At 42.7% G+C, this 22,195-nt stretch overlaps 38 non-coding genes across 38 annotated transcripts; 19 read left to right on the top strand and 19 right to left on the bottom strand.

Annotated features, from left to right (window-relative positions):
- Nucleotides 1-641: 641 nt before the first annotated feature.
- On the bottom strand, nucleotides 642-713 carry trnaw-cca (transfer RNA tryptophan (anticodon CCA)). The gene has a single exon. It is a non-coding gene; the product is annotated as a tRNA-Trp (tRNA).
- Nucleotides 714-879: 166 nt separating this feature from the next.
- Nucleotides 880-952, top strand: trnak-uuu (transfer RNA lysine (anticodon UUU)). Its single transcript has one exon. It is a non-coding gene; the product is annotated as a tRNA-Lys (tRNA).
- An 878-nt stretch (nucleotides 953-1,830) lies between these two features.
- On the bottom strand, nucleotides 1,831-1,902 carry trnaw-cca (transfer RNA tryptophan (anticodon CCA)). The gene has a single exon. It is a non-coding gene; the product is annotated as a tRNA-Trp (tRNA).
- A 166-nt stretch (nucleotides 1,903-2,068) lies between these two features.
- On the top strand, nucleotides 2,069-2,141 carry trnak-uuu (transfer RNA lysine (anticodon UUU)). Its single transcript has one exon. It is a non-coding gene; the product is annotated as a tRNA-Lys (tRNA).
- An 877-nt stretch (nucleotides 2,142-3,018) lies between these two features.
- On the bottom strand, nucleotides 3,019-3,090 carry trnaw-cca (transfer RNA tryptophan (anticodon CCA)). The gene has a single exon. It is a non-coding gene; the product is annotated as a tRNA-Trp (tRNA).
- Nucleotides 3,091-3,256: 166 nt separating this feature from the next.
- trnak-uuu (transfer RNA lysine (anticodon UUU)) lies at nucleotides 3,257-3,329 on the top strand. The gene has a single exon. It is a non-coding gene; the product is annotated as a tRNA-Lys (tRNA).
- An 878-nt stretch (nucleotides 3,330-4,207) lies between these two features.
- On the bottom strand, nucleotides 4,208-4,279 carry trnaw-cca (transfer RNA tryptophan (anticodon CCA)). Its single transcript has one exon. It is a non-coding gene; the product is annotated as a tRNA-Trp (tRNA).
- Nucleotides 4,280-4,444: 165 nt separating this feature from the next.
- trnak-uuu (transfer RNA lysine (anticodon UUU)) lies at nucleotides 4,445-4,517 on the top strand. The gene has a single exon. It is a non-coding gene; the product is annotated as a tRNA-Lys (tRNA).
- Nucleotides 4,518-5,395: 878 nt separating this feature from the next.
- trnaw-cca (transfer RNA tryptophan (anticodon CCA)) lies at nucleotides 5,396-5,467 on the bottom strand. The gene has a single exon. It is a non-coding gene; the product is annotated as a tRNA-Trp (tRNA).
- A 166-nt stretch (nucleotides 5,468-5,633) lies between these two features.
- Nucleotides 5,634-5,706, top strand: trnak-uuu (transfer RNA lysine (anticodon UUU)). Its single transcript has one exon. It is a non-coding gene; the product is annotated as a tRNA-Lys (tRNA).
- Nucleotides 5,707-6,578: 872 nt separating this feature from the next.
- On the bottom strand, nucleotides 6,579-6,650 carry trnaw-cca (transfer RNA tryptophan (anticodon CCA)). The gene has a single exon. It is a non-coding gene; the product is annotated as a tRNA-Trp (tRNA).
- A 166-nt stretch (nucleotides 6,651-6,816) lies between these two features.
- Nucleotides 6,817-6,889, top strand: trnak-uuu (transfer RNA lysine (anticodon UUU)). Its single transcript has one exon. It is a non-coding gene; the product is annotated as a tRNA-Lys (tRNA).
- Nucleotides 6,890-7,761: 872 nt separating this feature from the next.
- trnaw-cca (transfer RNA tryptophan (anticodon CCA)) lies at nucleotides 7,762-7,833 on the bottom strand. Its single transcript has one exon. It is a non-coding gene; the product is annotated as a tRNA-Trp (tRNA).
- A 166-nt stretch (nucleotides 7,834-7,999) lies between these two features.
- trnak-uuu (transfer RNA lysine (anticodon UUU)) lies at nucleotides 8,000-8,072 on the top strand. The gene has a single exon. It is a non-coding gene; the product is annotated as a tRNA-Lys (tRNA).
- Nucleotides 8,073-8,932: 860 nt separating this feature from the next.
- On the bottom strand, nucleotides 8,933-9,004 carry trnaw-cca (transfer RNA tryptophan (anticodon CCA)). The gene has a single exon. It is a non-coding gene; the product is annotated as a tRNA-Trp (tRNA).
- A 166-nt stretch (nucleotides 9,005-9,170) lies between these two features.
- trnak-uuu (transfer RNA lysine (anticodon UUU)) lies at nucleotides 9,171-9,243 on the top strand. The gene has a single exon. It is a non-coding gene; the product is annotated as a tRNA-Lys (tRNA).
- An 872-nt stretch (nucleotides 9,244-10,115) lies between these two features.
- On the bottom strand, nucleotides 10,116-10,187 carry trnaw-cca (transfer RNA tryptophan (anticodon CCA)). Its single transcript has one exon. It is a non-coding gene; the product is annotated as a tRNA-Trp (tRNA).
- A 166-nt stretch (nucleotides 10,188-10,353) lies between these two features.
- trnak-uuu (transfer RNA lysine (anticodon UUU)) lies at nucleotides 10,354-10,426 on the top strand. The gene has a single exon. It is a non-coding gene; the product is annotated as a tRNA-Lys (tRNA).
- Nucleotides 10,427-11,280: 854 nt separating this feature from the next.
- trnaw-cca (transfer RNA tryptophan (anticodon CCA)) lies at nucleotides 11,281-11,352 on the bottom strand. The gene has a single exon. It is a non-coding gene; the product is annotated as a tRNA-Trp (tRNA).
- Nucleotides 11,353-11,518: 166 nt separating this feature from the next.
- Nucleotides 11,519-11,591, top strand: trnak-uuu (transfer RNA lysine (anticodon UUU)). The gene has a single exon. It is a non-coding gene; the product is annotated as a tRNA-Lys (tRNA).
- Nucleotides 11,592-12,451: 860 nt separating this feature from the next.
- Nucleotides 12,452-12,523, bottom strand: trnaw-cca (transfer RNA tryptophan (anticodon CCA)). Its single transcript has one exon. It is a non-coding gene; the product is annotated as a tRNA-Trp (tRNA).
- A 166-nt stretch (nucleotides 12,524-12,689) lies between these two features.
- trnak-uuu (transfer RNA lysine (anticodon UUU)) lies at nucleotides 12,690-12,762 on the top strand. Its single transcript has one exon. It is a non-coding gene; the product is annotated as a tRNA-Lys (tRNA).
- An 860-nt stretch (nucleotides 12,763-13,622) lies between these two features.
- On the bottom strand, nucleotides 13,623-13,694 carry trnaw-cca (transfer RNA tryptophan (anticodon CCA)). The gene has a single exon. It is a non-coding gene; the product is annotated as a tRNA-Trp (tRNA).
- A 166-nt stretch (nucleotides 13,695-13,860) lies between these two features.
- Nucleotides 13,861-13,933, top strand: trnak-uuu (transfer RNA lysine (anticodon UUU)). The gene has a single exon. It is a non-coding gene; the product is annotated as a tRNA-Lys (tRNA).
- An 872-nt stretch (nucleotides 13,934-14,805) lies between these two features.
- trnaw-cca (transfer RNA tryptophan (anticodon CCA)) lies at nucleotides 14,806-14,877 on the bottom strand. The gene has a single exon. It is a non-coding gene; the product is annotated as a tRNA-Trp (tRNA).
- A 166-nt stretch (nucleotides 14,878-15,043) lies between these two features.
- trnak-uuu (transfer RNA lysine (anticodon UUU)) lies at nucleotides 15,044-15,116 on the top strand. Its single transcript has one exon. It is a non-coding gene; the product is annotated as a tRNA-Lys (tRNA).
- Nucleotides 15,117-15,976: 860 nt separating this feature from the next.
- On the bottom strand, nucleotides 15,977-16,048 carry trnaw-cca (transfer RNA tryptophan (anticodon CCA)). The gene has a single exon. It is a non-coding gene; the product is annotated as a tRNA-Trp (tRNA).
- A 166-nt stretch (nucleotides 16,049-16,214) lies between these two features.
- On the top strand, nucleotides 16,215-16,287 carry trnak-uuu (transfer RNA lysine (anticodon UUU)). The gene has a single exon. It is a non-coding gene; the product is annotated as a tRNA-Lys (tRNA).
- Nucleotides 16,288-17,159: 872 nt separating this feature from the next.
- Nucleotides 17,160-17,231, bottom strand: trnaw-cca (transfer RNA tryptophan (anticodon CCA)). Its single transcript has one exon. It is a non-coding gene; the product is annotated as a tRNA-Trp (tRNA).
- A 166-nt stretch (nucleotides 17,232-17,397) lies between these two features.
- On the top strand, nucleotides 17,398-17,470 carry trnak-uuu (transfer RNA lysine (anticodon UUU)). The gene has a single exon. It is a non-coding gene; the product is annotated as a tRNA-Lys (tRNA).
- Nucleotides 17,471-18,324: 854 nt separating this feature from the next.
- On the bottom strand, nucleotides 18,325-18,396 carry trnaw-cca (transfer RNA tryptophan (anticodon CCA)). Its single transcript has one exon. It is a non-coding gene; the product is annotated as a tRNA-Trp (tRNA).
- A 166-nt stretch (nucleotides 18,397-18,562) lies between these two features.
- trnak-uuu (transfer RNA lysine (anticodon UUU)) lies at nucleotides 18,563-18,635 on the top strand. The gene has a single exon. It is a non-coding gene; the product is annotated as a tRNA-Lys (tRNA).
- Nucleotides 18,636-19,513: 878 nt separating this feature from the next.
- trnaw-cca (transfer RNA tryptophan (anticodon CCA)) lies at nucleotides 19,514-19,585 on the bottom strand. Its single transcript has one exon. It is a non-coding gene; the product is annotated as a tRNA-Trp (tRNA).
- A 166-nt stretch (nucleotides 19,586-19,751) lies between these two features.
- On the top strand, nucleotides 19,752-19,824 carry trnak-uuu (transfer RNA lysine (anticodon UUU)). The gene has a single exon. It is a non-coding gene; the product is annotated as a tRNA-Lys (tRNA).
- Nucleotides 19,825-20,702: 878 nt separating this feature from the next.
- On the bottom strand, nucleotides 20,703-20,774 carry trnaw-cca (transfer RNA tryptophan (anticodon CCA)). The gene has a single exon. It is a non-coding gene; the product is annotated as a tRNA-Trp (tRNA).
- A 166-nt stretch (nucleotides 20,775-20,940) lies between these two features.
- On the top strand, nucleotides 20,941-21,013 carry trnak-uuu (transfer RNA lysine (anticodon UUU)). Its single transcript has one exon. It is a non-coding gene; the product is annotated as a tRNA-Lys (tRNA).
- Nucleotides 21,014-21,872: 859 nt separating this feature from the next.
- Nucleotides 21,873-21,944, bottom strand: trnaw-cca (transfer RNA tryptophan (anticodon CCA)). Its single transcript has one exon. It is a non-coding gene; the product is annotated as a tRNA-Trp (tRNA).
- A 166-nt stretch (nucleotides 21,945-22,110) lies between these two features.
- On the top strand, nucleotides 22,111-22,183 carry trnak-uuu (transfer RNA lysine (anticodon UUU)). The gene has a single exon. It is a non-coding gene; the product is annotated as a tRNA-Lys (tRNA).
- Nucleotides 22,184-22,195: the final 12 nt, after the last annotated feature.

The raw sequence follows: 22,195 nt of genomic DNA, 5'->3' as shown, positions 1-22,195 counted from the left end.
TTCAATAGAAAGGAAAAACAACGGTCACGCTCCCAAAACAGCACTGCATGCTTCCTAAGCACTGACAGAAAGGTCTCGTTCTTCGTAATTTTTCAGAAAAGAAGCCTGAAACAATGTCTAAAGACTGTTGACATCTAGTGGAAGCCATAGGAACTGCAATCTGGGTCCGAACCCATTAGAAACTCAATAAGCATTCAATTGAAAACTACCCACATCAAAAAAAAATCGCACTTCCTGGAATGATTTTCCTCAGATTTTCGCCTGCCGTATCAGTTCTGTTATACTCACAGACAGGATTTTAACAGTTTTGGAAACTTTAGAGTGTTTTATATCCACATCTACCAATTATATGCATATCCGAGCTTCTGGGCCTGAGTAACAGGGCACGCTTCTCATCCATATGCCGAAATACTGCCTCCAAGCCAAAAGAGGTTCAACTCCCTGTTCGAAGACTGATTTAAGTCTGTCAATCACACAGCATCATCTTATTTAGGAATTTGCAGTGTGCCATGCTTCTGTGAGAGACAATTGTGATCTTAAGCAGCATTGGTTTTGTGGTTTCTGTAAAGCCACATTGGTTCTTGTGCTGATTCATTGACTTCGCTGTGTAAAGAAGGCAGAGATTGCACAGATAAAATCCCTGACCACAACGTGATTTGAACACGCAACCTTCTAATCTGGAGTCAGACGCGCTACCTTTGCGCCACGAGGTCTTGTACAATGTGTTTTTTGGAGGGGATGCCTAGTTCAGATTTCGTTGACTGTATCATTTGGAATGAAGACTTGGTTCTCTGGGGAAATGTACCATCTGACAATGCCCCCTCGTCAGCACGTGCCTCTGCCCGGCGGGTTAGGTGTATGAAAACAAGCAAAAGCAGAGCCCGGATAGCTCAGTCGGTAGAGCATCAGACTTTTAATCTGAGGGTCCAGGGTTCAAGTCCCTGTTCGGGCGATCCTTTAATGTTCACCTTTCTTCACTACGCTGTCTTTCTGAACTTGCATTTTCCTTGACTTTCCATGACATGTTCGACCTGAGGACAAAACACTCACAGAGCCAAAACAGCTTAGTCTGAAGACATCCTCATAGTACCGATAAAGTTTGTAGAAACATGTCAAACGATGTTAAAATGAATCCTCAGGTTGTCTATTGTCTTAATAATTGATCATATTTCAACCGGACAATAGCGTATTCAATAGAAAGGAAAAACAACGGTCACGCTCCCAAAACAGCACTGCATGCTTCCTAAGCACTGACAGAAAGGTCTCGTTCTTCGTAATTTTTCAGAAAAGAAGCCTGAAACAATGTCTAAAGACTGTTGACATCTAGTGGAAGCCATAGGAACTGCAATCTGGGTCCGAACCCATTAGAAACTCAATAAGCATTCAATTGAAAACTACCCACATCAAAAAAAAATCGCACTTCCTGGAATGATTTTCCTCAGATTTTCGCCTGCCGTATCAGTTCTGTTATACTCACAGACAGGATTTTAACAGTTTTGGAAACTTTAGAGTGTTTTATATCCACATCTACCAATTATATGCATATCCGAGCTTCTGGGCCTGAGTAACAGGGCACGCTTCTCATCCATATGCCGAAATACTGCCTCCAAGCCAAAAGAGGTTCAACTCCCTGTTCGAAGACTGATTTAAGTCTGTCAATCACACAGCATCATCTTATTTAGGAATTTGCAGTGTGCCATGCTTCTGTGAGAGACAATTGTGATCTTAAGCAGCATTGGTTTTGTGGTTTCTGTAAAGCCACATTGGTTCTTGTGCTGATTCATTGACTTCGCTGTGTAAAGAAGGCAGAGATTGCACAGATAAAATCCCTGACCACGACGTGATTTGAACACGCAACCTTCTGATCTGGAGTCAGACGCGCTACCTTTGCGCCACGAGGTCTTGTACAATGTGTTTTTTGGAGGGGATGCCTAGTTCAGATTTCGTTGACTGTATCATTTGGAATGAAGACTTGGTTCTCTGGGGAAATGTACCATCTGACAATGCCCCCTCGTCAGCACGTGCCTCTGCCCGGCGGGTTAGGTGTATGAAAATAAGCAAAAGCAGAGCCCGGATAGCTCAGTCGGTAGAGCATCAGACTTTTAATCTGAGGGTCCAGGGTTCAAGTCCCTGTTCGGGCGATCCTTTAATGTTCACCTTTCTTCACTACGCTGTCTTTCTGAACTTGCATTTTCCTTGACTTTCCATGACATGTTCGACCTGAGGACAAAACACTCACAGAGCCAAAACAGCTTAGTCTGAAGACATCCTCATAGTACCGATAAAGTTTGTAGAAACATGTCAAACGATGTTAAAATGAATCCTCAGGTTGTCTATTGTCTTAATAATTGATCATATTTCAACCGGACAATAGCGTATTCAATAGAAAGGAAAAACAACGGTCACGCTCCCAAAACAGCACTGCATGCTTCCTAAGCACTGACAGAAAGGTCTCGTTCTTCGTAATTTTTCAGAAAAGAAGCCTGAAACAATGTCTAAAGACTGTTGACATCTAGTGGAAGCCATAGGAACTGCAATCTGGGTCCGAACCCATTAGAAACTCAATAAGCATTCAATTGAAAACTACCCACATCAAAAAAAATCGCACTTCCTGGAATGATTTTCCTCAGATTTTCGCCTGCCGTATCAGTTCTGTTATACTCACAGACAGGATTTTAACAGTTTTGGAAACTTTAGAGTGTTTTATATCCACATCTACCAATTATATGCATATCCGAGCTTCTGGGCCTGAGTAACAGGGCACGCTTCTCATCCATATGCCGAAATACTGCCTCCAAGCCAAAAGAGGTTCAACTCCCTGTTCGAAGACTGATTTAAGTCTGTCAATCACACAGCATCATCTTATTTAGGAATTTGCAGTGTGCCATGCTTCTGTGAGAGACAATTGTGATCTTAAGCAGCATTGGTTTTGTGGTTTCTGTAAAGCCACATTGGTTCTTGTGCTGATTCATTGACTTTGCTGTGTAAAGAAGGCAGAGATTGCACAGATAAAATCCCTGACCACAACGTGATTTGAACACGCAACCTTCTAATCTGGAGTCAGACGCGCTACCTTTGCGCCACGAGGTCTTGTACAATGTGTTTTTTGGAGGGGATGCCTAGTTCAGATTTCGTTGACTGTATCATTTGGAATGAAGACTTGGTTCTCTGGGGAAATGTACCATCTGACAATGCCCCCTCGTCAGCACGTGCCTCTGCCCGGCGGGTTAGGTGTATGAAAACAAGCAAAAGCAGAGCCCGGATAGCTCAGTCGGTAGAGCATCAGACTTTTAATCTGAGGGTCCAGGGTTCAAGTCCCTGTTCGGGCGATCCTTTAATGTTCACCTTTCTTCACTACGCTGTCTTTCTGAACTTGCATTTTCCTTGACTTTCCATGACATGTTCGACCTGAGGACAAAACACTCACAGAGCCAAAACAGCTTAGTCTGAAGACATCCTCATAGTACCGATAAAGTTTGTAGAAACATGTCAAACGATGTTAAAATGAATCCTCAGGTTGTCTATTGTCTTAATAATTGATCATATTTCAACCGGACAATAGCGTATTCAATAGAAAGGAAAAACAACGGTCACGCTCCCAAAACAGCACTGCATGCTTCCTAAGCACTGACAGAAAGGTCTCGTTCTTCGTAATTTTTCAGAAAAGAAGCCTGAAACAATGTCTAAAGACTGTTGACATCTAGTGGAAGCCATAGGAACTGCAATCTGGGTCCGAACCCATTAGAAACTCAATAAGCATTCAATTGAAAACTACCCACATCAAAAAAAAATCGCACTTCCTGGAATGATTTTCCTCAGATTTTCGCCTGCCGTATCAGTTCTGTTATACTCACAGACAGGATTTGAACAGTTTTGGAAACTTTAGAGTGTTTTATATCCACATCTACCAATTATATGCATATCCGAGCTTCTGGGCCTGAGTAACAGGGCACGCTTCTCATCCATATGCCGAAATACTGCCTCCAAGCCAAAAGAGGTTCAACTCCCTGTTCGAAGACTGATTTAAGTCTGTCAATCACACAGCATCATCTTATTTAGGAATTTGCAGTGTGCCATGCTTCTGTGAGAGACAATTGTGATCTTAAGCAGCATTGGTTTTGTGGTTTCTGTAAAGCCACATTGGTTCTTGTGCTGATTCATTGACTTCGCTGTGTAAAGAAGGCAGATATTGCACAGATAAAATCCCTGACCACGACGTGATTTGAACACGCAACCTTCTAATCTGGAGTCAGACGCGCTACCTTTGCGCCACGAGGTCTTGTACAATGTGTTTTTTGGAGGGGATGACTAGTTCAGATTTCGTTGACTGTATCATTTGGAATGAAGACTTGGTTCTCTGGGGAAATGTACCATCTGACAATGCCCCCTCGTCAGCACGTGCCTCTGCCCGGCGGGTTAGGTGTATGAAAATAGCAAAAGCAGAGCCCGGTTAGCTCAGTCGGTAGAGCATCAGACTTTTAATCTGAGGGTCCAGGGTTCAAGTCCCTGTTCGGGCGATCCTTTAATGTTCACCTTTCTTCACTACGCTGTCTTTCTGAACTTGCATTTTCCTTGACTTTCCATGACATGTTCGACCTGAGGACAAAACACTCACAGAGCCAAAACAGCTTAGTCTGAAGACATCCTCATAGTACCGATAAAGTTTGTAGAAACATGTCAAACGATGTTAAAATGAATCCTCAGGTTGTCTATTGTCTTAATAATTGATCATATTTCAACCGGACAATAGCGTGTTCAATAGAAAGGAAAAACAACGGTCACGCTCCCAAAACAGCACTGCATGCTTCCTAAGCACTGACAGAAAGGTCTCGTTCTTCGTAATTTTTCAGAAAAGAAGCCTGAAACAATGTCTAAACACTGTTGACATCTAGTGGAAGCCATAGGAACTGCAATCTGGGTCCGAACCCATTAGAAACTCAATAAGCATTCAATTGAAAACTACCCACATCAAAAAAAAATCGCACTACCTGGAATGATTTTCCTCAGATTTTCGCCTGCCGTATCAGTTCTGTTATACTCACAGACAGGATTTTAACAGTTTTGGAAACTTTAGAGTGTTTTATATCCACATCTACCAATTATATGCATATCCGAGCTTCTGGGCCTGAGTAACAGGGCACGCTTCTCATCCATATGCCGAAATACTGCCTCCAAGCCAAAAGAGGTTCAACTCCCTGTTCGAAGACTGATTTAAGTCTGTCAATCACACAGCATCATCTTATTTAGGAATTTGCAGTGTGCCATGCTTCTGTGAGAGACAATTGTGATCTTAAGCAGCATTGGTTTTGTGGTTTCTGTAAAGCCACATTGGTTCTTGTGCTGATTCATTGACTTCGCTGTGTAAAGAAGGCAGAGATTGCACAGATAAAATCCCTGACCACAACGTGATTTGAACACGCAACCTTCTAATCTGGAGTCAGACGCGCTACCTTTGCGCCACGAGGTCTTGTACAATGTGTTTTTTGGAGGGGATGCCTAGTTCAGATTTCGTTGACTGTATCATTTGGAATGAAGACTTGGTTCTCTGGGGAAATGTACCATCTGACAATGCCCCCTCGTCAGCACGTGCCTCTGCCCGGCGGGTTAGGTGTATGAAAACAAGCAAAAGCAGAGCCCGGATAGCTCAGTCGGTAGAGCATCAGACTTTTAATCTGAGGGTCCAGGGTTCAAGTCCCTGTTCGGGCGATCCTTTAATGTTCACCTTTCTTCACTACGCTGTCTTTCTGAACTTGCATTTTCCTTGACTTTCCATGACATGTTCGACCTGAGGACAAAACACTCACAGAGCCAAAACAGCTTAGTCTGAAGACATCCTCATAGTACCGATAAAGTTTGTAGAAACATGTCAAACGATGTTAAAATGAATCCTCAGGTTGTCTATTGTCTTAATAATTGATCATATTTCAACCGGACAATAGCGTATTCAATAGAATGGAAAAACAACGGTCACGCTCCCAAAACAGCACTGCATGCTTCCTAAGCACTGACAGAAACGTCTCGTTCTTCGTAATTTTTCAGAAAAGAAGCCTGAAACAATGTCTAAAGACTGTTGACATCTAGTGGAAGCCATAGGAACTGCAATCTGGGTCCGAACCCATTAGAAACTCAATAAGCATTCAATTGAAAACTACCCACATCAAAAAAAATCGCACTTCCTGGAATGATTTTCCTCAGGTTTTCGCCTATCAGTTCTGTTATACTCACAGACAGGATTTTAACAGTTTTGGAAACTTTAGAGTGTTTTATATCCACATCTACCAATTATATGCATATCTGAGCTTCTGGGCCTGAGTAACAGGGCACGCTTCTCATCCATATGCCGAAATACTGCCTCCAAGCCAAAAGAGGTTCAACTCCCTGTTCGAAGACTGATTTAAGTCTGTCAATCACACAGCATCATCTTATTTAGGAATTTGCAGTGTGCCATGCTTCTGTGAGAGACAATTGTGATCTTAAGCAGCATTGATTTTGTGGTTTCTGTAAAGCCACATTGGTTCTTGTGCTGATTCATTGACTTCGCTGTGTAAAGAAGGCAGAGATTGCACAGATAAAATCCCTGACCACGACTTGATTTGAACACGCAACCTTCTGATCTGGAGTCAGACGCGCTACCTTTGCGCCACGAGGTCTTGTACAATGTGTTTTTTGGAGGGGATGCCTAGTTCAGATTTCGTTGACTGTATCATTTGGAATGAAGACTTGGTTCTCTGGGGAAATGTACCATCTGACAATGCCCCCTCGTCAGCACGTGCCTCTGCCCGGCGGGTTAGGTGTATGAAAATAAGCAAAAGCAGAGCCCGGATAGCTCAGTCGGTAGAGCATCAGACTTTTAATCTGAGGGTCCAGGGTTCAAGTCCCTGTTCGGGCGATCCTTTAATGTTCACCTTTCTTCACTACGCTGTCTTTCTGAACTTGCATTTTCCTTGACTTTCCATGACATGTTCGACCTGAGGACAAAACACTCACAGAGCCAAAACAGCTTAGTCTGAAAACATCCTCATAGTACCGATAAAGTTTGTAGAAACATGTCAAACGATGTTAAAATGAATCCTCAGGTTGTCTATTGTCTTAATAATTGATCATATTTCAACCGGACAATAGCGTATTCAATAGAAAGGAAAAACAACGGTCACGCTCCCAAACCAGCACTGCATGCTTCCTAAGCACTGACAGAAAGGTCTCGTTCTTCGTAATTTTTCAGAAAAGAAGCCTGAAAAAATGTCTAAAGACTGTTGACATCTAGTGGAAGCCATAGGAACTGCAATCTGGGTCCGAACCCATTAGAAACTCAATAAGCATTCAATTGAAAACTACCCACATCAAAAAAAATCGCACTTCCTGGAATGATTTTCCTCAGGTTTTCGCCTATCAGTTCTGTTATACTCACAGACAGGATTTTAACAGTTTTGGAAACTTTAGAGTGTTTTATATCCACATCTACCAATTATATGCATATCCGAGCTTCTGGGCCTGAGTAACAGGGCACGCTTCTCATCCATATGCCGAAATACTGCCTCCAAGCCAAAAGAAGTTCAACTCCCTGTTCGAAGACTGATTTAAGTCTGTCAATCACACAGCATCATCTTATTTAGGAATTTGCAGTGTGCCATGCTTCTGTGAGAGACAATTGTGATCTTAAGCAGCATTGGTTTGGTGGTTTCTGTAAAGCCACATTGGTTCTTGTGCTGATTCATTGACTTTGCTGTGTAAAGAAGGCAGAGATTGCACACATAAAATCCCTGACCACGACGTGATTTGAACACTCAACCTTCTGATCTGGAGTCAGACGCACTACCTTTGCGCCACGAGGTCTTGTACAATGTGTTTTTTGAAGGGGATGCCTAGTTCAGATTTCGTTGACTGTATCATTTGGAATGAAGACCTGGTTCTCTGGAGAAATGTACCATCTGACAATGCCCCCTCGTCAGCACGTGCCTCTGCCCGGCGGGTTAGGTGTATGAAAATGAGCAAAAGCAGAGCCCGGATAGCTCAGTCGGTAGAGCATCAGACTTTTAATCTGAGGGTCCAGGGTTCAAGTCCCTGTTCGGGCGATCCTTTAATGTTCGTCTTTCTGAACTTGCATTTTCCTTGACTTTCCATGACATGTTCGACCTGAGGACAAAACACTCACAGAGCCAAAACAGCTTAGTCTGAAGACATCCTCATAGTACCGATAAAGTTTGTAGAAACATGTCAAACGATGTTAAAATGAATCCTCAGGTTGTCTATTGTCTTAATAATTGATCATATTTCAACCGGACAATAGCGTGTTCAATAGAAAGGAAAAACAACGGTCACGCTCCCAAAACAGCACTGCATGCTTCCTAAGCACTGACAGAAAGGTCTCGTTCTTCGTAATTTTTCAGAAAAGAAGCCTGAAACAATGTCTAAAGACTGTTGACATCTAGTGGAAGCCATAGGAACTGCAATCTGGGTCTGAACCCATTAGAAACTCAATAAGCATTCAATTGAAAACTACCCACATCAAAAAAAAATCGCACTTCCTGGAATGATTTTCCTCAGATTTTCGCCTGCCGTATCAGTTCTGTTATACTCACAGACAGGATTTTAACAGTTTTGGAAACTTTAGAGTGTTTTATATCCACATCTACCAATTATATGCATATCCGAGCTTCTGGGCCTGAGTAACAGGGCACGCTTCTCATCCATATGCCGAAATACTGCCTCCAAGCCAAAAGAGGTTCAACTCCCTGTTCGAAGACTGATTTAAGTCTGTCAATCACACAGCATCATCTTATTTAGGAATTTGCAGTGTGCCATGCTTCTGTGAGAGACAATTGTGATCTTAAGCAGCATTGATTTTGTGGTTTCTGTAAAGCCACATTGGTTCTTGTGCTGATTCATTGACTTCGCTGTGTAAAGAAGGCAGAGATTGCACAGATAAAATCCCTGACCACGACTTGATTTGAACACGCAACCTTCTGATCTGGAGTCAGACGCGCTACCTTTGCGCCACGAGGTCTTGTACAATGTGTTTTTTGGAGGGGATGCCTAGTTCAGATTTCGTTGACTGTATCATTTGGAATGAAGACTTGGTTCTCTGGGGAAATGTACCATCTGACAATGCCCCCTCGTCAGCACGTGCCTCTGCCCGGCGGGTTAGGTGTATGAAAATAAGCAAAAGCAGAGCCCGGATAGCTCAGTCGGTAGAGCATCAGACTTTTAATCTGAGGGTCCAGGGTTCAAGTCCCTGTTCGGGCGATCCTTTAATGTTCACCTTTCTTCACTACGCTGTCTTTCTGAACTTGCATTTTCCTTGACTTTCCATGACATGTTCGACCTGAGGACAAAACACTCACAGAGCCAAAACAGCTTAGTCTGAAAACATCCTCATAGTACCGATAAAGTTTGTAGAAACATGTCAAACGATGTTAAAATGAATCCTCAGGTTGTCTATTGTCTTAATAATTGATCATATTTCAACCGGACAATAGCGTATTCAATAGAAAGGAAAAACAACGGTCACGCTCCCAAACCAGCACTGCATGCTTCCTAAGCACTGACAGAAAGGTCTCGTTCTTCGTAATTTTTCAGAAAAGAAGCCTGAAAAAATGTCTAAAGACTGTTGACATCTAGTGGAAGCCATAGGAACTGCAATCTGGGTCCGAACCCATTAGAAACTCAATAAGCATTCAATTGAAAACTACCCACATCAAAAAAAATCGCACTTCCTGGAATGATTTTCCTCAGGTTTTCGCCTATCAGTTCTGTTATACTCACAGACAGGATTTTAACAGTTTTGGAAACTTTAGAGTGTTTTATATCCACATCTACCAATTATATGCATATCCGAGCTTCTGGGCCTGAGTAACAGGGCACGCTTCTCATCCATATGCCGAAATACTGCCTCCAAGCCAAAAGAAGTTCAACTCCCTGTTCGAAGACTGATTTAAGTCTGTCAATCACACAGCATCATCTTATTTAGGAATTTGCAGTGTGCCATGCTTCTGTGAGAGACAATTGTGATCTTAAGCAGCATTGGTTTGGTGGTTTCTGTAAAGCCACATTGGTTCTTGTGCTGATTCATTGACTTTGCTGTGTAAAGAAGGCAGAGATTGCACACATAAAATCCCTGACCACGACGTGATTTGAACACTCAACCTTCTGATCTGGAGTCAGACGCACTACCTTTGCGCCACGAGGTCTTGTACAATGTCTTTTTTGAAGGGGATGCCTAGTTCAGATTTCGTTGACTGTATCATTTGGAATGAAGACCTGGTTCTCTGGAGAAATGTACCATCTGACAATGCCCCCTCGTCAGCACGTGCCTCTGCCCGGCGGGTTAGGTGTATGAAAATGAGCAAAAGCAGAGCCCGGATAGCTCAGTCGGTAGAGCATCAGACTTTTAATCTGAGGGTCCAGGGTTCAAGTCCCTGTTCGGGCGATCCTTTAATGTTCGTCTTTCTGAACTTGCATTTTCCTTGACTTTCCATGACATGTTCGACCTGAGGACAAAACACTCACAGAGCCAAAACAGCTTAGTCTGAAGACATCCTCATAGTACCGATAAAGTTTGTAGAAACATGTCAAACGATGTTAAAATGAATCCTCAGGTTGTCTATTGTCTTAATAATTGATCATATTTCAACCGGACAATAGCGTATTCAATAGAAAGGAAAAACAACGGTCACGCTCCCAAACCAGCACTGCATGCTTCCTAAGCACTGACAGAAAGGTCTCGTTCTTCGTAATTTTTCAGAAAAGAAGCCTGAAAAAATGTCTAAAGACTGTTGACATCTAGTGGAAGCCATAGGAACTGCAATCTGGGTCCGAACCCATTAGAAACTCAATAAGCATTCAATTGAAAACTACCCACATCAAAAAAAATCGCACTTCCTGGAATGATTTTCCTCAGGTTTTCGCCTATCAGTTCTGTTATACTCACAGACAGGATTTTAACAGTTTTGGAAACTTTAGAGTGTTTTATATCCACATCTACCAATTATATGCATATCCGAGCTTCTGGGCCTGAGTAACAGGGCACGCTTCTCATCCATATGCCGAAATACTGCCTCCAAGCCAAAAGAAGTTCAACTCCCTGTTCGAAGACTGATTTAAGTCTGTCAATCACACAGCATCATCTTATTTAGGAATTTGCAGTGTGCCATGCTTCTGTGAGAGACAATTGTGATCTTAAGCAGCATTGGTTTGGTGGTTTCTGTAAAGCCACATTGGTTCTTGTGCTGATTCATTGACTTTGCTGTGTAAAGAAGGCAGAGATTGCACACATAAAATCCCTGACCACGACGTGATTTGAACACTCAACCTTCTGATCTGGAGTCAGACGCGCTACCTTTGCGCCACGAGGTCTTGTACAATGTGTTTTTTGGAGGGGATGCCTAGTTCAGATTTCGTTGACTGTATCATTTGGAATGAAGACCTGGTTCTCTGGAGAAATGTACCATCTGACAATGCCCCCTCGTCAGCACGTGCCTCTGCCCGGCGGGTTAGGTGTATGAAAATAAGCAAAAGCAGAGCCCGGATAGCTCAGTCGGTAGAGCATCAGACTTTTAATCTGAGGGTCCAGGGTTCAAGTCCCTGTTCGGGCGATCCTTTAATGTTCGTCTTTCTGAACTTGCATTTTCCTTGACTTTCCATGACATGTTCGACCTGAGGACAAAACACTCACAGAGCCAAAACAGCTTAGTCTGAAGACATCCTCATAGTACCGATAAAGTTTGTAGAAACATGTCAAACGATGTTAAAATGAATCCTCAGGTTGTCTATTGTCTTAATAATTGATCATATTTCAACCGGACAATAGCGTGTTCAATAGAAAGGAAAAACAACGGTCACGCTGCCAAAACAGCACTGCATGCTTCCTAAGCACTGACAGAAAGGTCTCGTTCTTCGTAATTTTTCAGAAAAGAAGCCTGAAACAATGTCTAAAGACTGTTGACATCTAGTGGAAGCCATAGGAACTGCAATCTGGGTCCGAACCCATTAGAAACTCAATAAGCATTCAATTGAAAACTACCCACATCAAAAAAAAATTGCACTTCCTGGAATGATTTTCCTCAGATTTTCGCCTGCCGTATCAGTTCTGTTATACTCACAGACAGGATTTTAACAGTTTTGGAAACTGTAGAGTGTTTTATATCCACATCTACCAATTATATGCATATCCGAGCTTCTGGGCCTGAGTAACAGGGCACGCTTCTCATCCATATGCCGAAATACTGCCTACAAGCCAAAAGAAGTTCAGCTCCCTGTTCGAAGACTGATTTAAGTCTGTCAATCACACAGCATCATCTTATTTAGGAATTTGCAGTGTGCCATGCTTCTGTGAGAGACAATTGTGATCTTAAGCAGCATTGGTTTTGTGGTTTCTGTAAAGCCACATTGGTTCTTGCGCTGATTCATTGACTTCGCTGTGTAAAGAAGGCAGATATTGCACAGATAAAATCCCTGACCACGACGTGATTTGAACACTCAACCTTCTGATCTGGAGTCAGACGCGCTACCTTTGCGCCACGAGGTCTTGTACAATGTGTTTTTTGGAGGGGATGCCTAGTTCAGATTTCGTTGACTGTATCATTTGGAATGAAGACCTGGTTCTCTGGAGAAATGTACCATCTGACAATGCCCCCTCGTCAGCACGTGCCTCTGCCCGGCGGGTTAGGTGTATGAAAATAAGCAAAAGCAGAGCCCGGATAGCTCAGTCGGTAGAGCATCAGACTTTTAATCTGAGGGTCCAGGGTTCAAGTCCCTGTTCGGGCGATCCTTTAATGTTGGTCTTTCTGAACTTGCATTTTCCTTGACTTTCCATGACATGTTCGACCTGAGGACAAAACACTCACAGAGCCAAAACAGCTTAGTCTGAAGACATCCTCATAGTACCGATAAAGTTTGTAGAAACATGTCAAACGATGTTAAAATGAATCCTCAGGTTGTCTATTGTCTTAATAATTGATCATATTTCAACCGGACAATAGCGTGTTCAATAGAAAGGAAAAACAACGGTCACGCTGCCAAAACAGCACTGCATGCTTCCTAAGCACTGACAGAAAGGTCTCGTTCTTCGTAATTTTTCAGAAAAGAAGCCTGAAACAATGTCTAAAGACTGTTGACATCTAGTGGAAGCCATAGGAACTGCAATCTGGGTCCGAACCCATTAGAAACTCAATAAGCATTCAATTGAAAACTACCCACATCAAAAAAAAATTGCACTTCCTGGAATGATTTTCCTCAGATTTTCGCCTGCCGTATCAGTTCTGTTATACTCACAGACAGGATTTTAACAGTTTTGGAAACTTTAGAGTGTTTTATATCCACATCTACCAATTATATGCATATCCGAGCTTCTGGGCCTGAGTAACAGGGCACGCTTCTCATCCATATGCCGAAATACTGCCTACAAGCCAAAAGAGGTTCAACTCCCTGTTCGAAGACTGATTTAAGTCTGTCAATCACACAGCATCATCTTATTTAGGAATTTGCAGTGTGCCATGCTTCTGTGAGAGACAATTGTGATCTTAAGCAGCATTGGTTTTGTGGTTTCTGTAAAGCCACATTGGTTCTTGCGCTGATTCATTGACTTCGCTGTGTAAAGAAAGCAGATATTGCACAGATAAAATCCCTGACCACAACGTGATTTGAACACGCAACCTTCTAATCTGGAGTCAGACGCGCTACCTTTGCGCCACGAGGTCTTGTACAATGTGTTTTTTGGAGGGGATGCCTAGTTCAGATTTCGTTGACTGTATCATTTGGAATGAAGACTTGGTTCTCTGGGGAAATGTACCATCTGACAATGCCCCCTCGTCAGCACGTGCCTCTGCCCGGCGGGTTAGGTGTATGAAAATAAGCAAAAGCAGAGCCCGGATAGCTCAGTCGGTAGAGCATCAGACTTTTAATCTGAGGGTCCAGGGTTCAAGTCCCTGTTCGGGCGATCCTTTAATGTTCACCTTTCTTCACTACGCTGTCTTTCTGAACTTGCATTTTCCTTGACTTTCCATGACATGTTCGACCTGAGGACAAAACACTCACAGAGCCAAAACAGCTTAGTCTGAAGACATCCTCATAGTACCGATAAAGTTTGTAGAAACATGTCAAACGATGTTAAAATGAATCCTCAGGTTGTCTATTGTCTTAATAATTGATCATATTTCAACCGGACAATAGCGTATTCAATAGAAAGGAAAAACAACGGTCACGCTCCCAAACCAGCACTGCATGCTTCCTAAGCACTGACAGAAAGGTCTCGTTCTTCGTAATTTTTCAGAAAAGAAGCCTGAAAAAATGTCTAAAGACTGTTGACATCTAGTGGAAGCCATAGGAACTGCAATCTGGGTCCGAACCCATTAGAAACTCAATAAGCATTCAATTGAAAACTACCCACATCAAAAAAAATCGCACTTCCTGGAATGATTTTCCTCAGGTTTTCGCCTATCAGTTCTGTTATACTCACAGACAGGATTTTAACAGTTTTGGAAACTGTAGAGTGTTTTATATCCACATCTACCAATTATATGCATATCCGAGCTTCTGGGCCTGAGTAACAGGGCACGCTTCTCATCCATATGCCGAAATACTGCCTCCAAGCCAAAAGAAGTTCAGCTCCCTGTTCGAAGACTGATTTAAGTCTGTCAATCACACAGCATCATCTTATTTAGGAATTTGCAGTGTGCCATGTTTCTGTGAGAGACAATTGTGATCTTAAGCAGCATTGGTTTGGTGGTTTCTGTAAAGCCACATTGGTTCTTGTGCTGATTCATTGACTTTGCTGTGTAAAGAAGGCAGAGATTGCACACATAAAATCCCTGACCACGACGTGATTTGAACACTCAACCTTCTGATCTGGAGTCAGACGCGCTACCTTTGCGCCACGAGGTCTTGTACAATGTGTTTTTTGGAGGGGATGCCTAGTTCAGATTTCGTTGACTGTATCATTTGGAATGAAGACCTGGTTCTCTGGAGAAATGTACCATCTGACAATGCCCCCTCGTCAGCACGTGCCTCTGCCCGGCGGGTTAGGTGTATGAAAATAAGCAAAAGCAGAGCCCGGATAGCTCAGTCGGTAGAGCATCAGACTTTTAATCTGAGGGTCCAGGGTTCAAGTCCCTGTTCGGGCGATCCTTTAATGTTCGTCTTTCTGAACTTGCATTTTCCTTGACTTTCCATGACATGTTCGACCTGAGGACAAAACACTCACAGAGCCAAAACAGCTTAGTCTGAAGACATCCTCATAGTACCGATAAAGTTTGTAGAAACATGTCAAACGATGTTAAAATGAATCCTCAGGTTGTCTATTGTCTTAATAATTGATCATATTTCAACCGGACAATAGCGTGTTCAATAGAAAGGAAAAACAACGGTCACGCTGCCAAAACAGCACTGCATGCTTCCTAAGCACTGACAGAAAGGTCTCGTTCTTCGTAATTTTTCAGAAAAGAAGCCTGAAACAATGTCTAAAGACTGTTGACATCTAGTGGAAGCCATAGGAACTGCAATCTGGGTCCGAACCCATTAGAAACTCAATAAGCATTCAATTGAAAACTACCCACATCAAAAAAAAATTGCACTTCCTGGAATGATTTTCCTCAGATTTTCGCCTGCCGTATCAGTTCTGTTATACTCACAGACAGGATTTTAACAGTTTTGGAAACTTTAGAGTGTTTTATATCCACATCTACCAATTATATGCATATCCGAGCTTCTGGGCCTGAGTAACAGGGCACGCTTCTCATCCATATGCCGAAATACTGCCTACAAGCCAAAAGAGGTTCAACTCCCTGTTCGAAGACTGATTTAAGTCTGTCAATCACACAGCATCATCTTATTTAGGAATTTGCAGTGTGCCATGCTTCTGTGAGAGACAATTGTGATCTTAAGGAGCATTGGTTTTGTGGTTTCTGTATAGCCACATTGGTTCTTGTGCTGATTCATTGACTTCGCTGTGTAAAGAAAGCAGATATTGCACAGATAAAATCCCTGACCACAACGTGATTTGAACACGCAACCTTCTAATCTGGAGTCAGACGCGCTACCTTTGCGCCACGAGGTCTTGTACAATGTGTTTTTTGGAGGGGATGCCTAGTTCAGATTTCGTTGACTGTATCATTTGGAATGAAGACTTGGTTCTCTGGGGAAATGTACCATCTGACAATGCCCCCTCGTCAGCACGTGCCTCTGCCCGGCGGGTTAGGTGTATGAAAATAAGCAAAAGCAGAGCCCGGATAGCTCAGTCGGTAGAGCATCAGACTTTTAATCTGAGGGTCCAGGGTTCAAGTCCCTGTTCGGGCGATCCTTTAATGTTCACCTTTCTTCACTACGCTGTCTTTCTGAACTTGCATTTTCCTTGACTTTCCATGACATGTTCGACCTGAGGACAAAACACTCACAGAGCCAAAACAGCTTAGTCTGAAGACATCCTCATAGTACCGATAAAGTTTGTAGAAACATGTCAAACGATGTTAAAATGAATCCTCAGGTTGTCTATTGTCTTAATAATTGATCATATTTCAACCGGACAATAGCGTATTCAATAGAAAGGAAAAACAACGGTCACGCTCCCAAACCAGCACTGCATGCTTCCTAAGCACTGACAGAAAGGTCTCGTTCTTCGTAATTTTTCAGAAAAGAAGCCTGAAAAAATGTCTAAAGACTGTTGACATCTAGTGGAAGCCATAGGAACTGCAATCTGGGTCCGAACCCATTAGAAACTCAATAAGCATTCAATTGAAAACTACCCACATCAAAAAAAATCGCACTTCCTGGAATGATTTTCCTCAGGTTTTCGCCTATCAGTTCTGTTATACTCACAGACAGGATTTTAACAGTTTTGGAAACTGTAGAGTGTTTTATATCCACATCTACCAATTATATGCATATCCGAGCTTCTGGGCCTGAGTAACAGGGCACGCTTCTCATCCATATGCCGAAATACTGCCTCCAAGCCAAAAGAAGTTCAGCTCCCTGTTCGAAGACTGATTTAAGTCTGTCAATCACACAGCATCATCTTATTTAGGAATTTGCAGTGTGCCATGCTTCTGTGAGAGACAATTGTGATCTTAAGCAGCATTGGTTTGGTGGTTTCTGTAAAGCCACATTGGTTCTTGTGCTGATTCATTGACTTTGCTGTGTAAAGAAGGCAGAGATTGCACACATAAAATCCCTGACCACGACGTGATTTGAACACTCAACCTTCTGATCTGGAGTCAGACGCGCTACCTTTGCGCCACGAGGTCTTGTACAATGTGTTTTTTGGAGGGGATGCCTAGTTCAGATTTCGTTGACTGTATCATTTGGAATGAAGACCTGGTTCTCTGGAGAAATGTACCATCTGACAATGCCCCCTCGTCAGCACGTGCCTCTGCCCGGCGGGTTAGGTGTATGAAAATAAGCAAAAGCAGAGCCCGGATAGCTCAGTCGGTAGAGCATCAGACTTTTAATCTGAGGGTCCAGGGTTCAAGTCCCTGTTCGGGCGATCCTTTAATGTTCGTCTTTCTGAACTTGCATTTTCCTTGACTTTCCATGACATGTTCGACCTGAGGACAAAACACTCACAGAGCCAAAACAGCTTAGTCTGAAGACATCCTCATAGTACCGATAAAGTTTGTAGAAACATGTCAAACGATGTTAAAATGAATCCTCAGGTTGTCTAATGTCTTAATAATTTATCATATTTCAACCGGACAATAGCGTATTCAATAGAATGGAAAAACAACGGTCACGCTCCCAAAACAGCACTGCATGCTTCCTAAGCACTGACAGAAAGGTCTCGTTCTTCGTAATTTTTCAGAAAAGAAGCCTGAAACAATGTCTAAAGACTGTTGACATCTAGTGGAAGCCATAGGAACTGCAATCTGGGTCCGAACCCATTAGAAACTCAATAAGCATTCAATTGAAAACTACCCACATCAAAAAAAATCGCACTTCCTGGAATGATTTTCCTCAGGTTTTCGCCTATCAGTTCTGTTATACTCACAGACAGGATTTTAACAGTTTTGGAAACTTTAGAGTGTTTTATATCCACATCTACCAATTATATGCATATCCGAGCTTCTGGGCCTGAGTAACAGGGCACGCTTCTCATCCATATGCCGAAATACTGCCTCCAAGCCAAAAGAGGTTCAACTCCCTGTTCGAAGACTGATTTAAGTCTGTCAATCACACAGCATCATCTTATTTAGGAATTTGCAGTGTGCCATGCTTCTGTGAGAGACAATTGTGATCTTAAGCAGCATTGGTTTTGTGGTTTCTGTAAAGCCACATTGGTTCTTGTGCTGATTCATTGACTTCGCTGTGTAAAGAAGGCAGAGATTGCACAGATAAAATCCCTGACCACAACGTGACTTGAACACGCAACCTTCTAATCTGGAGTCAGACGCGCTACCTTTGCACCACGAGGTCTTGTACAATGTGTTTTTTGGAGGGGATGCCTAGTTCAGATTTCGTTGACTGTATCATTTGGAATGAAGACTTGGTTCTCTGGGGAAATGTACCATCTGACAATGCCACCTCGTCAGCACGTGCCTCTGCCCGGCGGGTTAGGTGTATGAAAACAAGCAAAAGCAGAGCCCGGATAGCTCAGTCGGTAGAGCATCAGACTTTTAATCTGAGGGTCCAGGGTTCAAGTCCCTGTCCGGGCGTTCCTTTAATGTTCACCTTTCTTCACTACGCTGTCTTTCTGAACTTGCATTTTCCTTGACTTTCCATGACATGTTCGACCTGAGGACAAAACACTCACAGAGCCAAAACAGCTTAGTCTGAAGACATCCTCATAGTACCGATAAAGTTTGTAGAAACATGTCAAACGATGTTAAAATGAATCCTCAGGTTGTCTATTGTCTTAATAATTGATCATATTTCAACCGGACAATAGCGTATTCAATAGAAAGGAAAAACAACGGTCACGCTCCCAAAACAGCACTGCATGCTTTCTAAGCACTGACAGAAAGGTCTCGTTCTTCGTAATTTTTCAGAAAAGAAGCCTGAAACAATGTCTAAAGACTGTTGACATCTAGTGGAAGCCATAGGAACTGCAATCTGGGTCCGAACCCATTAGAAACTCAATAAGCATTCAATTGAAAACTACCCACATCAAAAAAAAATCGCACTTCCTGGAATGATTTTCCTCAGATTTTCGCCTGCCGTATCAGTTCTGTTATACTCACAGACAGGATTTTAACAGTTTTGGAAACTTTAGAGTGTTTTATATCCACATCTACCAATTATATGCATATCCGAGCTTCTGGGCCTGAGTAACAGGGCACGCTTCTCATCCATATGCCGAAATACTGCCTCCAAGCCAAAAGAGGTTCAACTCCCTGTTCGAAGACTGATTTAAGTCTGTCAATCACACAGCATCATCTTATTTAGGAATTTGCAGTGTGCCATGCTTCTGTGAGAGACAATTGTGATCTTAAGCAGCATTGGTTTTGTGGTTTCTGTAAAGCCACATTGGTTCTTGTGCTGATTCATTGACTTCGCTGTGTAAAGAAGGCAGATATTGCACAGATAAAATCCCTGACCACAACGTGATTTGAACACGCAACCTTCTAATCTGGAGTCAGACGCGCTACCTTTGCGCCACGAGGTCTTGTACAATGTGTTATTTGGAGGGGATGCCTAGTTCAGATTTCGTTGACTGTATCATTTGGAATGAAGACTTGGTTCTCTGGGGAAATGTACCATCTGACAATGCCCCCTCGTCAGCACGTGCCTCTGCCCGGCGGGTTAGGTGTATGAAAATAAGCAAAAGCAGAGCCCGGATAGCTCAGTCGGTAGAGCATCAGACTTTTAATCTGAGGGTCCAGGGTTCAAGTCCCTGTTCGGGCGATCCTTTAATGTTCACCTTTCTTCACTACGCTGTCTTTCTGAACTTGCATTTTCCTTGACTTTCCATGACATGTTCGACCTGAGGACAAAACACTCACAGAGCCAAAACAGCTTAGTCTGAAGACATCCTCATAGTACCGATAAAGTTTGTAGAAACATGTCAAACGATGTTAAAATGAATCCTCAGGTTGTCTATTGTCTTAATAATTGATCATATTTCAACCGGACAATAGCGTGTTCAATAGAAAGGAAAAACAACGGTCACGCTCCCAAAACAGCACTGCATGCTTCCTAAGCACTGACAGAAAGGTCTCGTTCTTCGTAATTTTTCAGAAAAGAAGCCTGAAACAATGTCTAAAGACTGTTGACATCTAGTGGAAGCCATAGGAACTGCAATCTGGGTCTGAACCCATTAGAAACTCAATAAGCATTCAATTGAAAACTACCCACATCAAAAAAAAATCGCACTTCCTGGAATGATTTTCCTCAGATTTTCGCCTGCCGTATCAGTTCTGTTATACTCACAGACAGGATTTTAACAGTTTTGGAAACTTTAGAGTGTTTTATATCCACATCTACCAATTATATGCATATCCGAGCTTCTGGGCCTGAGTAACAGGGCACGCTTCTCATCCATATGCCGAAATACTGCCTCCAAGCCAAAAGAGGTTCAACTCCCTGTTCGAAGACTGATTTAAGTCTGTCAATCACACAGCATCATCTTATTTAGGAATTTGCAGTGTGCCATGCTTCTGTGAGAGACAATTGTGATCTTAAGCAGCATTGATTTTGTGGTTTCTGTAAAGCCACATTGGTTCTTGTGCTGATTCATTGACTTCGCTGTGTAAAGAAGGCAGAGATTGCACAGATAAAATCCCTGACCACGACTTGATTTGAACACGCAACCTTCTGATCTGGAGTCAGACGCGCTACCTTTGCGCCACGAGGTCTTGTACAATGTGTTTTTTGGAGGGGATGCCTAGTTCAGATTTCGTTGACTGTATCATTTGGAATGAAGACTTGGTTCTCTGGGGAAATGTACCATCTGACAATGCCCCCTCGTCTGCACGTGCCTCTGCCCGGCGGGTTAGGTGTATGAAAATAAGCAAAAGCAGAGCCCGGATAGCTCAGTCGGTAGAGCATCAGACTTTTAATCTGAGGGTCCAGGGTTCAAGTCCCTGTTCGGGCGATCCTTTAATGTTCACCTTTCTTCACTACGCTGTCTTTCTGAACTTGCATTTTCCTTGACTTTCCATGACATGTTCGACCTGAGGACAAAACACTCACAGAGCCAAAACAGCTTAGTCTGAAAACATCCTCATAGTACCGATAAAGTTTGTAGAAACATGTCAAACGATGTTAAAATGAATCCTCAGGTTGTCTATTGTCTTAATAATTGATCATATTTCAACCGGACAATAGCGTATTCAATAGAAAGGAAAAACAACGGTCACGCTCCCAAACCAGCACTGCATGCTTCCTAAGCACTGACAGAAAGGTCTCGTTCTTCGTAATTTTTCAGAAAAGAAGCCTGAAAAAATGTCTAAAGACTGTTGACATCTAGTGGAAGCCATAGGAACTGCAATCTGGGTCCGAACCCATTAGAAACTCAATAAGCATTCAATTGAAAACTACCCACATCAAAAAAAATCGCACTTCCTGGAATGATTTTCCTCAGGTTTTCGCCTATCAGTTCTGTTATACTCACAGACAGGATTTTAACAGTTTTGGAAACTTTAGAGTGTTTTATATCCACATCTACCAATTATATGCATATCCGAGCTTCTGGGCCTGAGTAACAGGGCACGCTTCTCATCCATATGCCGAAATACTGCCTCCAAGCCAAAAGAAGTTCAACTCCCTGTTCGAAGACTGATTTAAGTCTGTCAATCACACAGCATCATCTTATTTAGGAATTTGCAGTGTGCCATGCTTCTGTGAGAGACAATTGTGATCTTAAGCAGCATTGGTTTGGTGGTTTCTGTAAAGCCAGATTGGTTCTTGTGCTGATTCATTGAAGAAGGCAGAGATTGCACACATAAAATCCCTGACCACGACGTGATTTGAACACTCAACCTTCTGATCTGGAGTCAGACGCACTACCTTTGCGCCACGAGGTCTTGTACAATGTGTTTTTTGAAGGGGATGCCTAGTTCAGATTTCGTTGACTGTATCATTTGGAATGAAGACCTGGTTCTCTGGAGAAATGTACCATCTGACAATGCCCCCTCGTCAGCACGTTCCTCTGCCCGGCGGGTTAGGTGTATGAAAATGAGCAAAAGCAGAGCCCGGATAGCTCAGTCGGTAGAGCATCAGACTTTTAATCTGAGGGTCCAGGGTTCAAGTCCCTGTTCGGGCGATACTTTAATGT

This window comes from Oncorhynchus clarkii, unplaced genomic scaffold (genome assembly GCF_045791955.1).
Source record: "Oncorhynchus clarkii lewisi isolate Uvic-CL-2024 unplaced genomic scaffold, UVic_Ocla_1.0 unplaced_contig_5204_pilon_pilon, whole genome shotgun sequence".
Taxonomy (NCBI): Eukaryota; Metazoa; Chordata; class Actinopteri; order Salmoniformes; family Salmonidae; genus Oncorhynchus; species Oncorhynchus clarkii.
This window is presented reverse-complemented; position numbering and strand designations above follow the sequence as displayed.